This window comes from Oncorhynchus gorbuscha, linkage group LG16 (assembly GCF_021184085.1).
Source record: "Oncorhynchus gorbuscha isolate QuinsamMale2020 ecotype Even-year linkage group LG16, OgorEven_v1.0, whole genome shotgun sequence".
NCBI classification, from domain to species: domain Eukaryota; kingdom Metazoa; phylum Chordata; class Actinopteri; order Salmoniformes; family Salmonidae; genus Oncorhynchus; species Oncorhynchus gorbuscha.
Genome location: NC_060188.1, coordinates 79,398,493 through 79,416,594, shown reverse-complemented (window position 1 = coordinate 79,416,594; position 18,102 = coordinate 79,398,493). Strand labels below are relative to the sequence as shown.

At 46.5% G+C, this 18,102-nt stretch overlaps 1 protein-coding gene across 1 annotated transcript in view; it reads right to left on the bottom strand.

Moving 5' to 3' along the window:
* LOC124000640 (putative cytochrome P450 120) overlaps positions 1–18,102 on the bottom strand; it is a 46,167-nt gene that overhangs the window by 8,410 nt on the left and 19,655 nt on the right. The window lies entirely within an intron of this gene.

Here is an 18,102-nt window from a genome sequence, read left to right as displayed (position 1 = left end):
CAATACTTTGTTATATACCCTTTGTTGGCAATGACAGAGGTCAACGTTTTCTGTAAGTCTTCACAAGGTTTTCACACACTGTTGCTGGTATTTTGGCCCATTCCTCCATGCAGATCTCCTCTAGAGCAGTGATGTTTTGGGGCTGTTGCTGGGCAACACAGACTTTCAACTCCCTCCAAAGATTTTCTATGGGGTTGAGATCTGGAGACTGGCTAGGCCACTCCAGGACCTTGAAATGCTTCTTACGAAGCGACGGTGTGTTTGGGATCATTGTCATGCTGAAAGATCCAGCCACGTTTCATCTTCAATGCCCTTGCTGATGGAAGGAGGTTTTCACTCAAAATCTCACGACACATGGTCCCTTTGCAGAAAAACAGCCCCAAAGCATGATGTTTCCACCCCAATGCTTCACAGTAGGTATGGTGTTCTTTGGATGCAACTCAGCATTCTTTGTCCTCCAAACACGACGAGTTGAGTTTTTACCAAAAAGTTATATTTTGGTTTCATCTGACCATATGACATTCTCCCAATCTTCTTTTGGATCATCCAAATGCTCTCTAGCAAACTTCAGACGGGCCTGGACATGTACTGGCTTAAGCAGGGGGACACGTCTGGCACTGCAGGATTTGAGTCCCTGGCGGCGTAGTGTGTTACTGATGGTAGGCTTTGTTACTTTGGTCCCAGCTCTCTGCAGGTCATTCACTAGGTCCCCCCGTGTGGTTCTGGGGTTTTTGCTCACCGTTCTTGTGATCATTTTGACCCCACGGGGTGAGATCTTGCGTGGAGCCCCAGATCGAGGGAGATTATGAAGGTAGTGGAGTGAATATGCCGTGGCTCAGGTCCTCGATGATCTTCTTGGACTTCCTGTGACAGCGGGTGCTGTCGATGTCCTGGAGGGTGTTGGGCTGACCGCACCTCCTTCTGGAGAGCCCTACAGTTGCAGGCATTGCAATTGCCTTCCCAGTTGGTGATACAGCCCGACAGGATGTTCTCAGTGGTGCATCTGTAGAAGTTTGTGACTTCGGGACTAAGCTGAATTTCTTCAGCCTCCTGAGGTTGAAGAGGCGCTGTTGCGCCACTTCACTGTTGTGTTGTCAGCCAACTTGATGATTGAGTTGGAGACGTACATGACCAAGCAGTCATTGGTGAACAGGGAGTACAGCAGGGGGCTGATTAAACATCCTTGTGGGGCCCCCGTGTTGAGGATTAGCATGGCGGGGGTGTTATTGCCTACCTTCACCACCTGGGGTTGGCCAGTCAGGAAGTCCAGGACCCAGTTGCAGAAGGCGGGGTTCAGATCCAGGGCCCCGAGCTTCGTGATGAGCTTGGATGGCAGTATTGTGTTGAACGTCATATCAAATGTTGTAAATATCATATTAAGACACAATGAATCACACCGCCCATGTATCTTATTTTTGGGAAGTTTGATGCTTCTGATGTAACTCAATAGACTAAAGCAACATTGTAAAGTGCAATAATCTTCAAATACAAAATACATAATTTCTACTTCCATGTGAAACAGTGGATGAGAGTAAGTAAGATTTCTCTCAAGCATGAAGGAAATTGCACTGACATTCAACATGAATGGGCTCATACTGAATGTCAAGGGTTTAGTGTACTAGGGCTCCACACTTCTCTCTTCCTCCTGCACAGCACACATTATCAATGACTAGCCAGGTGTGAATGAGCTCCAGCAGGACATCTCGCTGTCATCCTTCTTCAGGCCAATGCATTGTCACACTTGGGCAAGCATCCCCACTCAGACAAGCATCCCCACTTGGGCAAGCATCCCCACTTGGGCAAGCATCCCCACTCAGACTTGTCCAGTCTCTACATCCCTCTGTATGGTATCACAGCCGACGTTTCCACAGCTGGTGGTTATTTATTTATCCGTTATTTTACCAGGTAAGTTGACTGAGAACACATTCTCATTTACAGTAACGACCTGGGGAATAGTTACAGGGGGAGGGGGGGGATGATCCAATCGTAACCTGGGGATTATTAGGTGACCGTGATGGTTTGAGGGCCAGATTGGGAATTTAGCCAGGACACTCTTACGATAGGTGCCATGGGATCTTTAATGAGATCAGGGTTGTGGTCCATGCATAACATCTCATAACAGGACTGGACAGTCATTAGTGCTGCTTAGGCAACTGATCCAGCCTTAGAGCTGACTGAAACCCAGCACACTGCTTTCTCCATCTGACAGACAGTCAGATTTTTTTATTTTATTTAATTTTACCTTTATTTAACCAGGCAAGTCAGTTAAGAACAAATTCTTATTTTCAATGATGGCCTAGGAACAGTGGGTTAACTGCCTGTTCAGGGGCAGAACGACAGATTTGTACCTTGTCAGCTCGGGGGTTGCAACCTTCTGGCTACTAGTCCAACGCTCTAACCACTAGGCTACCCTGCCGCCCCAGGGACATTCAGAAGAGACAGGGACTAAGGGAGGAGAGAAGAAAAAGGGGAGAGACGAGAAAGCAGAATATAGAAAGAGGAGAGGAACCCAATGATGGGAAGAGAGCAATGGATACCATAAAAAAGAGGTAGGGCATTACTCTTCCTTCTGCATTTATTGAGCACGACGAGGCCCAGAAGAGGAGTGTGACAACAACCAGGACAAGAGGGAGGGAACCCCAGCCTGGAGTAAAGGTGTAAAGGCAGGGCCGGCTCGAGGCATAAGCAACCTCTGTGGTTGCTTAGGGCCCCGGGAATCAGTAAAAAATCAAAATACATTTTATTGGTCACATACACATGGTTAGCAGACATTAATGTGAGTGTAGCGAAATGCTTGTGCTTCTAGTTCCGACAGTGCAGTAATATCTAACAAGGTCACACACATGTATATGGATGAGCCATGGCCGTGAAGCATAGGCAAGATGCAGTAGATGGTATAGAATACAGTATATACATATGAGATGAGTAATGTAGGATATGTAAACATTATTAAAGTGGTGTTATTTAAAGTGACTAGTCATACCTTTATTAAATCCATTTATTACATTTATTAAAGTGGCAAGAGATTTGAGTCTGTATGTTGCCAGCAGCCACTCGATGTTAGTGATGGCCTGATGGCTCTGATGGCCTGATGGTTCTGATGGCCTTGAGATAGAAGCTGTTTTTCAGTCTCTCTGTCCCAGTTTTATGCACCTGTACTGACCTCGCCTTCTGGATGATAGTGGGGTGAACAGGCAGTGGCTGGGTGGTTGTTGTCCTTGATGATCTTTTAGGTCTTCCTGTGACATCTGGTGCTGTAGGTGTCCTGGAGGGCAGGTAGTTTGCAGACCGCACTACCCTCTGGAGAGCCTTGCGGTTGTGGGCGGAGCAGTTGCCGTTCCAGGCAGGGATACAGTCCGACAGGATGCTCTAGATTGTGCATCTATAAAAGTTTGTGAGTGTTTTAGGTGACAAGCCAAATTTCTTCAGCCTCCTGAGGTTGAATAGGCGCTGTTGCGCCTTCTTCACCACGCTGTCTATGTGAGTGGACCATTTCAGTTTGTCCATGATGTGTACGCCGAGGAACATAAAACTTTCCACCTTCTCCACTACTGTCCCGTCGATGTGGATAGGGGGGTGCTCCCTCTGCTGTTTTCTGAAGTCCACGATCATCTCCTTTGTTTTGTTGACATTGAGTGGGAGGTTATTTTCTTGACACCACACTCCGACGGCCCTCACCTCCTCCCTGTAGGTCGTCTCATCGTTGTTGGTAATCAAGCCTATCACTGTAGTGTCGTCTGCAAACTTGATGATTGAGTTGGAGGCATGCATTGCCACGCAGTCATGGGTGAACAGAGAGTACAGGAGAGGGCTGAGAACGCACCCTTGTGGTGCCCCAGTGTTGAGGATGAGTGGGGTGGAGATGTTGTTTCCTACAACTGGGGGCGGCCTGTCAGAAAGTCCAGGACCCAGTTGCACAGGGCATGGTCGAGACCCAGGGTCTCAGGATGTATGGTTTCCAGTTTACATAGAGTCCAGTGAAGTTCTTTCAGGGTCGTCGAGGTATTTGCTTGGGGGATATGCACGGCTCTGACTATAATCGAAGAGAATTCTCTTGGTAGATAATGCGGTCGGCATTTGATTGTAAGGAATTCTAGGTCAGGTGAACAAAAGGACTTAAGTTCCTGTATGTTATGATCACATGAGTCGTTAATCATAGGCATACATCCCCGCCCTTCTTCTTACCAGAGAGTTGTTTGTTTGTAGGCGCGATGCGTGAAGAAACCAGGTGGCTGTACCGACTGACAACACATCCCGAGTGAGCCATGTTTCCGTGAAACAGAGAATGTTAAAATCTCTGATGTTTCTCTGGAAGGCAACTCGTGCCCTAATTTCATCACCTTGTTGTCTAGAGACTGGACATCGTCGAGTAATATGCTCGGAAGTGGTGTATGGTGTGCTCGCCTTCTATGTCTGACCAGTAGGCCGCTCCGTCTGCCTCTCCTGCGGCGAACGCATTGTTTTGGGTGGGCCTCTGGGATAAGATCCCACGTCCAGGGTGGAGGTCCGAACAAAGGAAAGTCGTATTCCTGGTCGTAATGTTGGTAAGTTGACATCGCTTTTATATCCAATAGTTCTTCCCGGCTGTATGTAACAACACTTGAGATTTTCTGGGCTAATAATGTAAGAAATAATGCATTTTTAAAAAACGAATTACTGCATAGTTTCCTAAGGACCTGATGCAGGGCGACCATCTCTGTTGGCACCATTACATATATTTCGGGGTGTCAACTTATTGTTGAGAGTTACAATAGTATTCAACTAGCATTATTTCTTACATTATTAGCCCAGAAAATCTCAAGTGGGGCGGCAGCGTAGCCTAGTGGTTAGAGCGTTGGACTAGTAACCGGCGGGTTGCGAGTTCAAACCCCGAGCTGACAAGGTACACAATCTGTCGTTCTGCCCCTGAACAGGCAGTTAACCCACTGTTCCCAGGCCATCATTGAAAATAAGAATGTGTTCTTAACTGACTTGCCTGGTTAAATAAAGGTTAAATAAATTTTAAAAATACACAAGGTGCGAGCGCATCAGCAGTTCTGACAGTCACTTAATTAACAATGTCAGCTAACAATTTTGGGATTGGTAACTTAGTCTAGCCAGTTATCATGGACGAATACTGACAGGGCACGCCTCTACCCAGACGCCCTGACCTTGGTAAATTAATCGAGTCAGTTATCATGGATGAATACAGACAGGGCACTCCTCTACCCAGGCGCCCTGACCTCCAGGGAGCCCCCATTGATTTTGTTAGTCACTCTCACTCATATGGCATAAGTCATTGCAAAATGTGTAGAATTGCAGGAAATTTGCTTTAAAACTGCAAATATTTCTCTACACCACATGGAAAAATAGGAAGAATTGCATGATATGTTCTATCAAATGTTCTCTTCACCTATGGCAAAATTTGTCGAAGTGCAGAAAACTAACTTTAAAACGTACATGTTTCTCTCCGCTGTCAATAGGGGGGCCACTTAAACATTTTGCCAACTTGGTGGTGGTGGTGGGGGGGGGGCAATCTTGCTTAGGGCCCACAAAAGGCTACAGACGGCCCTGTGTAAAGGGTTATTGTACTCTGTATGCTGATGAAAAACACTATAGTCTCAGAGGTTTTATGCAGATGAAGAGGGTGTATGCAGATGAAGAGGGTGAAGAGGGTGTATGCAGATGAAGAGGGTGAAGAGGGTTTATGCAGATGAAGAAGGATGTTGGTCCTCGAAGAGCGAGCGGATTGATTTGAAGAGGCAGTTGATAAGGAGAGTAGGAGGGTCTGACGGCCTCCCAAATGATGCACTAGTGCACTACTTTTGACCAGGCACGATATACGGAATAGTGTGTCCTTTGGGACAGTCTCTGAAATATTCATCACGCAGAGCGAAACAGAAGCTTGGCTTGTGGCCAGCGTATTGACTGACTTGATCCTGTGTCTCTCCCCCAAATCTTAAGGGTGTTACTTTCTAGGAAGGAAACCCAACTCAGAGGTCATTAGTCTGTGTGATGATGAGTCCCTGTGTCTCTGTGTCCTTCACCTCACTGCAGAAAGAGCAGCTGTAGAAAAGAGAGGAGCCTCATCCATCCCCCTTCTGTAGCTAAGGCAGGGGGGCAGAGGGATGCTCTGCTCTGACTCACTTCTGAATCATCCTCCTTCCCAGGGCTTCATACAATAGAGAAGCATCCCTCTCTCTCTCAACTCACAAACACACACTTGGACGCTAACACACACACACAGAGACACACAGTTTTCCCACAAACAAGCACACCAGTGCACACACACACACACACACACACACACACACACACACACACACACACACACACACACAGACACATACCAATGGACATTGCATGGATGCAAATGGATGTATCGATAAAATTACATGCAAGAAATATGAAGACTTCATTCATAAGGCTAATACAACATCAGAATGGAGGCCCAGCCATATGCATAGCGGAATCCCCATTGGTACAGACACGGTCAGGTCACCAGTTGCCATGGCAACAGTTATCTACTGTGTGTGGAGAGAAAGACACTCACATTTGATATGATACAAATCTGACATGATAAAGGAAAACAATTCACCATTTTAGGATAATTTACAATAACCTATTGCCACTACAATACATGAATTTTGATGGAAGGTAGATATCCCCTTCGGAGAGTGACGATTAAATATATTTAATTATATGAATAAATGACAGAAGCTTTATGTAGCCATTATCACATCCCATATCCATTAACCTCTGTTTCATCATAATTCGAGTGCACCTTGAGAAATGACATAATCACTATTATTGAGGGACTTAAGGGTGGAGCCTGGACCTAATGTGCTGCAATAACGATCAACAGGAGCATTAAAGCATTTAACCTACACATCTCGCACAGTATGAATTTCAGTGGATTTTCCTTATTATGTGGAGTGAGCTGGTGTCACAGGAGAGCTCGTAAATCTAATTCATGACTTCACGAATAATAAAGCAGCGGGCTAAACCAGCAGGACCTGCCATCAGCCTCTCTTTACCTGGTTCTGATCAGGACCTCCTGCCTATTGAGAACTACCAATGCTAGTAAGAGCCATACAAATAATTCATATCAGGGAGGAGGAGTGTTTTCTTCCTTTAAATGCATGGTAACAAGACTATTCATTTCCATGAATTATCTTGTGATGTGGGAGATTTTATAGACTATAGCTTAAATAACCTTTGGAATGGTGACAAGTTTATTCTTGTTTGTTTTTACTCCCTTACAATGTTGTCACAGTCAATGCGTATATACTGAGCTATCAGTGAAACAGAAGCTGTCCTTGAGTTACTTAGTGAAATGAAAACCCAGACATACGTCTGAGACTAACCTAAACCACTTCAACAATGGCTGTAATGGATGTATCCACATGTCTTCAGGCTGCTATCTATTTTTTGGTCAGAGTTTCAGTCACACCGGGGCTGTCTGCTAAGACAAACTAAGCTTACTGCCCTGCCCAACACACATACACACACACACACATGCACACAGCTGCACACAACATCTGTTGCACAGCTGCACTGAAACCACAGCAACAGCAGCTAAAAGGACCGTCCTGTCTCGTCCGAGGAGGAAATTATTATGATTATTTATTAAATGACAGAGTAGCAGACACAGCAGGTACCCTCCGTTACCCCAGATCAACATCCTGTCTAGATGGAGAGATAGAATCTATGGGGCTCTAATAATTTGTAAGTCGCTCTGGATAAGAGCGTCTGCTAAATGACTTAAATGTAAATGTAAATGTAATAATGCTGGATGTCTGACAAAACAAGAATAGTCAAGTAAAAGTCAAATGGTTTATTAGGTTGTTTATTAGCTTTCTTCTATTCTTGGAGGTGCTAGAGAGAGCAGTACTAAGCAGTTGAGCATTGTTGATAACCTCCTCTCTCCCACACTGTCCTCCCTACAAACTGTCACATCCCAGTCTGCCAGTCCTGATAATGGTGCCATGCTACAGTGAAAAATGGGAACTAGATTGTCATTTTCCATTATTAAAAATGATGTGACTTGCTTCAGCTCTTTGAAAGTATTTATGTGGCAGTGGATAGGATAGCCTGAACATGTGAAAGTTGGTTTGGTGTCTCTATCTTGAATGGTACAAGAGTTATTGTTGATGGGTTCAAAGTTGGTTTGGTGTCTCCAGCGTTTTTCAATGTTCTTTTACCCCCTTTCTCCCCAATTTCGTGGTATCCAATTGTTTTCAGTAGCTACTATCTTGTCTCATCGCTACAACTCCTGTACGGGCTCGGGAGAGACGAAGGTTGAAAGTCATGCGTCATCCGATACATAACCCAACCAAGCCGCACTGCTTCTTAACACAGCGCGCATCCAACCCGGAAGTCAGCCACACCAATGTGTCGGAGAAACACAGTGCACCTGGCAACCTTGGTTAGCGCGCACTGCACCCGGCCCGCCACAGGAGTCGCTGGTTCGCTATGAGACAAGGACATCCCTACCGGCCAAGCCCTCCCTAACCCGGACGACGCTAGGCCAAATGTACCTCCCGGTCACGGCCGGTTATGACAGAGCCTGGGCGCGAACCCAGAGTCTCTGAAGGCACAGCTGGCACTGCGCCACCCGGGAGGCCCTGGTGTCTCCAGCTTAAACAGTTCATTAGTTACTGTTAGTGAGTTATTTTAGGCTAGTTTTAGGCTAGTTGTAGCAAATTGATATAGATTGATATAGTATTTGATGAAAGTTTTAAAAAAATGAAATTAAGACAACCTGAATATGTGAAAGTTGATTTGGTGTCTCTAGCTTGAATGGTTCAAGAGTTACTGTTGGCGAGTTATTTTATATGATCAGACCAAAACATGTGATCAGAAGTGATCGCGTGAAATATGAAGGAAGACGATGTGTATCTGCTTTCTTGGTGTTCACAATTCTTCATCATCATAAAATATGTCGTTTTAAATTCAATCACCCTCTTCAATATTTTTTGCCTGCGCTGCCCATGTGCTCCTCTGCATGTGTGAGTATCCATAGCAATGGCTCTGTTTGGGCTGCTCAATGACGACATGAGAGAGCTGTTAGCTGGCAATATCTAGCTACTTTTCGCCACTATAAACTCAGAAAAAAAAGCTGTAACTTTTGATTGGTGCCAGATAATCCTGTTCTGATTCCAAATTTGAATAGCAGAGAAGTATACCAATGTGTCTGGAAAAGCGGTTTAGAAAACGTAAGGGAACATTTTGTTGATGTGGTTACTTAATCAACAGGTGTAACATTTGATCGATACTAGATAATTATGTTCTGATTTCAGATTTGAATTGCAGGGCAGTTAGACCTTTTTGGGAAGTAGTCAAAGTATCTGATTTGTATCAGAAGTTGCATTGTTGCATTCACAGTGAATGGAAGGTTGGAAATGATGATGTCACAATGGAAGCTTCAGAATGTTGAAGAAATCTCATGAAAGTGGATCCCATGAAATCCCATGAAAGTTTAATAAGTTTAACTTCTTGATGACAGGGGGGGCAGTATTGAGTAGCTTGGATGAATAAGGTGCCCAGAGTAAACGGCCTGCTACTCTGTCCCAGATGCTAAGCAGTTACATATTTTCCAAGTTACATTTTGTAAAATAATTGGTCTGATTACTTTGATAAACTACTGTATCAACATTATTACTTTGAATTATTTAAAAAAAGTATAAACTACAGATCGACTTAATATATCCGTTGAGGCAGTTGGTTTCTCATGAGAAGCGATTGGCAAAATGGCTACCTCAGTATTTTACGCAAGGTTTTCTGCAGGAGACACCATGTGACCACATGCCATATATGGTCCCATACAGCCATTCTTGAAGGGAAATGCCTAAAAAGACGTCACAATGCTGTAGACAGCTTGGGGAAAATGTGGAAAACGTAAGCTCATTCGTAGCTCATTCACAGCCATATAAGGAGTCATTGGCATGAGGCGGTTTCAAAAAATGTGGCACTTCCTGGTTGTTTTTATATCTGGGTTTCGCCTGTAACATCAGTTCTCTGGCACTCACAGACAATATCTTTGCAGTTTAGTTTGCATAGTCGAGCATCTTTTCGTGACAAAATATCTTGTTTAACTTCTTGTGACTCCAAACCCGTATCCGGGAGCGTAATCATAGCCTCAAGCTCATTACCATAACGTTTCCTATTCATGAAAATCGCAAATGAAATGAAATAAATATATTGAAACACAAGCTTAGCCTTTTGTTAACAACACTGTCATCTCAGATTTTCAAAATATGCTTTTCAACCAAAGCTACACAAGCATTTGTGTAAGAGTATTGATAGCCTAGCATAGCATTAACCTGTTACTCCTACCCCTTACTTTTTCGAACATTCTGTTAAAAATCGCGCAACATTTCAGCACCCTGCTACTCATGCCAGGAATATAGTATATGCATATGATTAGTATGTGTGGATAGAAAACACTCAGACGTTTATAAAACTGGTTAAATCACGGCTGTGACTATAACAGAACGTGTGTTTCATCGAAAAGTGCAGGAAAATCTGATCGCTGAAAATGGGAAAATATATCCATGCGCCACTTCAACCCATTGTTAAACGTGATCCACATTAAATGGGGCCGAGGTTGCAATACCTACAGCTTCCACACGATGTCAACAGTCTTGTCATTTGCCTACGATTTGTTTCTTGGTCAAACAGACACAAGGCAGCGCAGTTCTTCCGGTCTCCGACCGGATATTTTGGTTGAAATTTACCCGGACATTATTTCCAGACGTACAGCTATAGAATATACATCGCCTCGTGATCAATTTGATCGCTTATTAACGTTTACTAATACCTAAAGTTGCATTACAAAAGTATTTCGAAGTTTTTTGTGAAAGTTTATCGTCGACTTTTTTAATTTTAAAAAATGACGTTACGTTATAAAACGCTATTTTTTGTTGTTGATCACACAGTCTTCATAGATCGATATCTAGGCTATATATGGACCGATTTAATCGAAAAAAATACCCAATAGTGATGTTTATGGGACATCTAGGAGTGCCAACAAAGAAGATGGTCAAAGGTAATGAATGTTTTATATTTTATTTGTGTGTTTTGTGTAGCGCCGACTATGCTAATTATTTTGTTTACGTCCCCTGCGGGTCTTTTGGGGTGTTACATGCTATCAGATAATAGCTTCTCATGCTTTCGCCGAAAAGCATTTAAAAAATCTGACTTGTTGCCTGGATTCACAACGAGTGTAGCTTTAATTCAGTACCCTGCATGTGTATTTTAATGAACGTTTGAGTTTTAACGAGTGCTATTAGCATTTAGCATAGCGCATTTGCATTTCCAGATGTCTAGATGGGACGCCTGCATGTCAGGTAGGAGCAAGAGGTTAATCGATCGCTCGACAAAACATTAAGTACACTTAGCATCAGGTAGCTTGGTCACGAAAATCAGAAAAGCAATCAAATTAATCGTTTACCTTTGATGATCTTCGGATGTTTTCACTCACAAGACTCCCAGTTACACAATAAATGTTTCTTTTGTTCCAAAAAGATTATTTTTGTATCCAAAATACCTCCGTTTGTTTGGCGCGTTACGTTCAGAAATCCACAGGAAAGAGCGGTCACGACAACGCAGACAAATTCCAAATAGTTTCCGTAATGTCCACAGAAACATGTCAAACGTTTTTTATAATCAATCCTCAGGTTGTTTTAAAAATATATAATCATAATAATAATAATAATATGCATATATTAGCAACTGAGACTGAGGAGCTGGCCGTTTACAATGGGCACCTTTTCATCCAAGCTACTCAATACGGCCCCTGCAGCCATAAGAAGCAGGGCAAGAGCAGTTGTCTCTCTGTGGGTCTAACCCCAAAAGGTTCTGGAAAACGGTTAAAGACCTGGATAATAAACCCTCCTCCTCACAGCTGCCCATGTCCCTTAACATTGATGATGTGGTTGTTACTGACAAGAAGCACATGGCTGAGCTCTTTAAAATCACCAATTTAATAAGTCAGGATTCCTATTTGACTCAGCCATACTCCCTTGCCCGTCCAACATTTCCTCATCTCCCACCTCTTCCAATGAGACTAGCCCCGATGCTCCTCCCTCTTTTTCTCCTGCCCCGCTACAATGTTTCTCCCTGCAGGCAGTGACTGAGTCTGAGGTGCTAAAGGAGCTCCTTTAACTTGACCCCAAAAAAACATCTGGGTCAGATGGTTTAGACCCCTTCTTTAATGTTGCTGCCCCTATCATCGCCAAGCCTGTCTATCGCTGACCTTTTTAACCCGTCTCTCCTTTCTGGGGAGGATCCCATTGCTTAGAAGGCAGCCACGGTGTATCCTTTATTTAAAGGGGGAGATCAAGTTGATCCTAACTGTTATAGGCTTATTTCTATTTTGCGCTGTTTATCAAAAGTGTTGGAAAAACTTGTCAATAATCAACTGACTGGCATTCTTCTATAGTATTCTCTCTGGAATGCAATCTGGTTAACGCTCAGGTTATGGATGTGTCACTGCAACCTTAAAGGTCCTCAATGATGTCACCATTTCCCTTGATTCTACGCAATGTTATGCTGCTATTTTTATTGATTTGGCCAAAGCTTTTGATACAGTAGACCATTCCATATTTGTGGGACAGCTAAAGTGTATTGCTGTCTCTGATGGGTCATTGGCCTGGTTTGCTAACTACCTCTCTCAAAGAGTGTATAAAGTCAGAACATCTGCTGTCTCATCCATTGCCTCTCACCAAGGGAGTACCCCAAGGCTCTATCCTAGGCCCCACACTCTTCTCAATTTACATCAACAACATAGCTCAGGCGGTAGGAAGCTCTCTCATCCATTTATATGCAGATGATACATTCTTGTACTCAGCTGGCCCCTCCCCGGATTTTGTGTTAAAACACTCTACAACAAGCTTTCTCTGCCCTTAACCTCGTTCTGAACACCTCCTAAACAAAGGTCATGTGGTTTGATAAGAATTAAGCCCCTCTCCCCACAGGTGTGATTACTACCTCTGAGGGATTAGAGCTTGAGGTAGTCACCTCATACAAGTATTTGGGAGTATGGCTACACGGTACACTGTCCTTCTCTCGGCACATATCAAAGCTGCATGCTAAAGTTAAATCTACACTTGGCTTCCTCTATCGTAATCGCTCCTCTTTCACCCCAGCTGCCAAACTAACCCTGATTCAGATGACCATCCTACCCAGGGTAGATTACGGAAACATAAATTATAGATCAGCAGGTAAGGATGCTCTCGAGCGGCTAGATGTTCTTTACCATTCGGCCATCCGAATTTGCCACCAATCCTCCTTATAGGACACATCACTGCATTCTATACTCCTCTGTAAATGGGTCATTTCTGTATACCCATCGCAGGTTAGTAGTTTAAAAAGTATAAAATAGATCAAAAAAGTTATATACAAGCAACTCCAATCCAGTCTCCACGTTTTAAAGTTTCAACGGTGTAAAAGGATTAGCATGGTAAAAAATAATAATAATTAGTCAGAATGTTGAAGACTTAAATTGGGGACTCTTGCTTCACAAGCCCCTTTAACTATAAGTCAGAAATAAGTGATACAATATTTAAAGTGTAGCTGCTTTCGCAAGCCACTTTAATGAATGGTTGAATCACTTTCTACAGTATTTCTGCTTTACTATCAAACTGCATGAGAAGCAGACAGCTCTCCTGACTTGAGCAACGCCACAACAATAAAAACAACACCATTAACCCCTTTATTTCGTTTTCCTATACAGCACATGGGCACGTTCATATTAAAGTCAACCGAAATGAAAACTAGCCAGCCTGTCTGTGTACAGATGTAGGATCTTAATTTGATAACCCTGTTGCAGGACATTTTTAACTTGCATTTGAGGTTTAAAAATGCTTCTTAAGTTTGTAATTTCCACTGAAATGTCACACTTGATTTTCCCTTACAAAAAATGTATCAACCCCCCCTACAAAATAATAATTCACATTTCCTGTTACTGTATATACTTGACATAGCGAACTGGCTCAAATTAAGACCCTACATCTGTAGCTCTGAACTCATCCACATTACTCCCAGACAGTCACTGTTTGTAAAACATAAACACGTAAACATAGCCCCCCCCTCTCTGTTTATGCAGTGCTTTTAAAAATACAAAAAAATAATGAACACAATTCCATTTATGAAAAATGTATTAGTTATTTTCCCCCTGGTTTTTATTAAAATGTGTTTTTCTAACGCATTCCCCCCTGAATGTCTCTCTATTCTTCATGTGACACAGACAGTACTGAACGCTTCCCCTCACTTAAACCTTTTGTGTGTGTGTGTCTGTGTCTGTGTGCGTGTGCGTGTGCGTGTGCGTGTGCGTGTGCGTGTGCGTGTGCGTGTGCGTGTGCGTGTGCGTGTGCGCGTGCGCGTGTGCGCTTGTGCGCGTGTGCGCTTGTGCGCGTGTGCGCTTGTGCGCGTGTGTGCTTGTGCGCGTGTGTGCTTGTGCGCGTGTGTGCTTGTGCGCGTGTGTGCTTGTGCGTGTGGGCGGTTACAGTGGCCAATCAGACTGTTGATGACTACTGATTGATGACTTTCCATTGGTGCATATCCATACAATATTCTCTATCGCTCTACTTTGTCCTCCACATATTGTTCCATGTCTCATTTTGACTCAAATTACTTAGAAGCACTACAGGCGAGGGAGATATGAGTCAATATAATTAAAAGAGCAAAACTGAGCTTCAATTGCCTAGATGAGTGAGTCTCTAGACTAGTCTACCTCACATTTTCCATTCTGCTGCCACAGAGCATGATGCTCATGGATAATCACCAGAGCAGTGTGTAAAAACTCTCTTCTTGTTCACTTTCCTTACCAGCAGATGGGGCTTTATTTTCCCTGGGGGCCCCTCTCCTCTCACTGAGCACTGCTACCCCCATACCCTGCCATCCTCAGGCCATCCTCAGGCCTCTCACTGAGCTCTGCTACCCCCCATCCCCTGCCATCCTCAGGCCATCCTCAGGCCTCTCTCCTCTTACTGAGCTCTGCTACCCCCATCCCCTGCCTCATCCCTCTTACTGAGCCATCCTCCTCAGGCCTCTCTCCTCTTACTGAGCTCTGCTACCCCCATCCCCTGAGATCCTCAGGCCTCTCTCCTCTTACTGAGCACTGCTACCCCCCATCATCCCCTGAGCTCTGCTATCCTCATCCTCAGGCCTTTCTCCTCTCACTGAGCTCTGCTACCCCCATCCCCTGCCATCCTCAGGCCTCTCTCCTGCTACCCCCATCCCCTGAGATCTCAGGCCTTTCTCCTCTTACTGAGCACTGCTACCCCATCCTCAGACCTCTCCCTCTCACTGAGATCCCCCCATCCCCTGAGATCCAGGCCTCTCTCCTCTTACTGAGCTCTGCTACCCCCATCCCCTGCCATCCCTCAGATCTCTCCCTCAGCTACCCCCATCCCCTCCATCCTCAGGCCTCTCACTGAGCACTGCTACCCCCATCCCCAGCCATCCTCAGGCCTCTCTCCTCTCACTGAGCCTCAGGCTGCTACCTCCATCCTCAGACCTCTCCTCTCACTGAGCTCTGCTACCCCCCTCCTCAGGCCCTGAGCACTGCTACATCCTCAGGCCTCTCTCCTCTCACTGAGCTCTGCTACCCCCATCCCCTGCCATCCTCAGGCCTCTCTCCTCTCACTGAGCTCTGCTACCCCCATCCCCTGCCATCCTCAGGCCTCTCTCCTCTCACTGAGCTCTGCTACCCCCATCCCCTGAGATCTGCTCAGGCCTTTCTCCTCTTACTGAGCACTGCTACCCCATCCATCCTCAGACCTCTCTCCTCTCACTGAGCTCTGCTACCCCCATCCCCTGAGATCCTCAGAGCACTGCCTCCCCAGAGATCCTCTCCTCCTCTTACTGAGCACTGCTACCCCCATCCCCTGATCCTCAGCACTGAGCACTGCTACCCCCATCCCCTGCCATCCTCAGGCCTCTCTCCTCTCACTGAGCTCTGCTACCCCCATCCCCCATCCCCTGCCATCCTCAGCCATCCTGCAGGCCTCTCTCCTCTCACTGAGCTCTGCTACCCCCATCCCCTGCCTCAGGCCTCCTCACTGGCCTGCTACCCCATCCCCTGCCATCCTCAGACCTGAGCTCTGCTACCCCCATCCCCTGAGATCCTCAGGCCTCTCTCCTCTTACTGAGCACTGCTACCCCCATCCCCTGCCATCCTCAGGCCTCTCTCTCTCACCTCTGCTACCCCCATCCATCCTCAGGCCTCTCTCCTCTCACTGAGCTCTGCTACCTACCCCATCCCCTGCCATCCTCAGGCCTTTCTCCTCTCACTGAGCACTGCTACCTCCATCCTCAGACCTCTCTCCTCTCACTGAGTACTGCTACCCCCATCCCCTGAGATCCTCAGGCCTTTCTCCTCTTACTGAGCACTGCTACCTCCATCCTCAGACCTCTCTCCTCTCACTGAGTACTGCTACCCCCATCCCCTGCCATCCTCAGACCTCTCTCCTCTCACTGAGCACTGCTACCCCCATCCCCAGCCATCCTCAGATCTCTCTCCTCTCACTGAGCTCTGCTCCTCAGGCCCCCCTCTCATACCCTGCCATCCTCAGGCCTCTCACTGAGCTCTGCTACCCCCCATCCCCTGCCATCCTCAGGCCAATCTCCTCTTACTGAGCTCTGCTACCCCCCATCCCCTGCCATCCTCAGGCCTCTCTCCTCTCACTGAGCTCTGCTACCCCCATCCCCTGAGATCCTCAGGCCTTTCTCCTCTTACTGAGCACTGCTACCTCCATCCTCAGACCTCTCTCCTCTCACTGAGCTCTGCTACCCCCATCCCCTGAGATCCTCAGGCCTTTCTCCTCTTACTGAGCACTGCTACCTCCATCCTCAGACCTCTCTCCTCTCACTGAGTACTGCTACCCCCATCCCCTGAGATCCTCAGGCCTTTCTCCTCTTACTGAGCACTGCTACCTCCATCCTCAGGCTTCTCTCCTCTCACTGAGCTCTGCTACCCCCATCCCCTGCCATCCTCAGGCCTCTCTCCTCTCACTGAGCTCTGCTACCCCCATCCCCTGATCCTCAGCTCTGAGCACTGCTACCCCCCTCATCCCCTGAGATCCTCAGGCCTTTCTCCTCTTACCTGAGCACTTCTCCTCTCAGACCTCTCTCCTCTCACTGAGTACTGCTACCCCCATCCCCTGCCATCCTCAGACCTCTCTCCTCTCACTGAGTACTGCTACCCCCATCCCCTGCCATCCTCAGGCCTTTCTCCTCTTACTGAGCACTGCTACCTCCCATCCTCAGACCTCTCTCCTCTCACTGAGTACTGCTACCCCCATCCCCTCTCTCCTCTCACTGAGCTCTGCTACCCCATCCCCTGATCCCATTTCTCCCTTACTGAGATCCTCAGGCCTCAGGCCTCTCCTCTTACTGAGCACTGCTACCTCCATCCTCAGACTGAGCACTGCTACCCCCATCCCCTGAGATCCTCAGGCCTCTCTCCTCTTACTGAGTACTGCCATCCTCAGACCCCTCCTCTCACTGAGCTCTGCTACCCCCATCCCCTGAGATCCTCAGGCCTTTCTCCTCTTACTGAGCACTGCTACCTCCATCCTCAGACCTCTCTCCTCTCACTGAGCACTGCTACCCCCATCCCCTGCCATCCTCAGAGCCTCTCTCCTCTCACTGAGCTCTGCTCCCCTGCCCCTCATCCCCTGCCATCCTCAGATCTCTCTCCTCTCACTGAGCTCTGCTACCCCCCATCCCCTGCCATCCTCAGGCCTCTCCTCTGCTCCCCCATCCCCTGAGCTCTGCTACCCCCATCCCCTGCCATCCTCAGGCCTCTCTCCTCTCACTGAGCTCTGCTACCCCCATCCCCTGAGATCCTCAGGCCTCTCTCCTCTTACCCCCATCCCCTGCCATCCTCAGGCCTTTCTCCTCTTACTGAGCACTGCTACTCCATCCTCAGACCTCTCTCCTCTCACTGAGCTCTGCTGCCCCCCATCCCCTGCCATCCTCAGGCCTTTCTCCTCTTACTGAGCACTGCTACCTCCATCCTCAGACCTCTCTCCTCTCACTGAGCTCTGCTACCCCCATCCCCTGCCATCCTCAGGCCTCTCTCCTCTCACTGAGCTCTGCTACCCCCATCCCCTG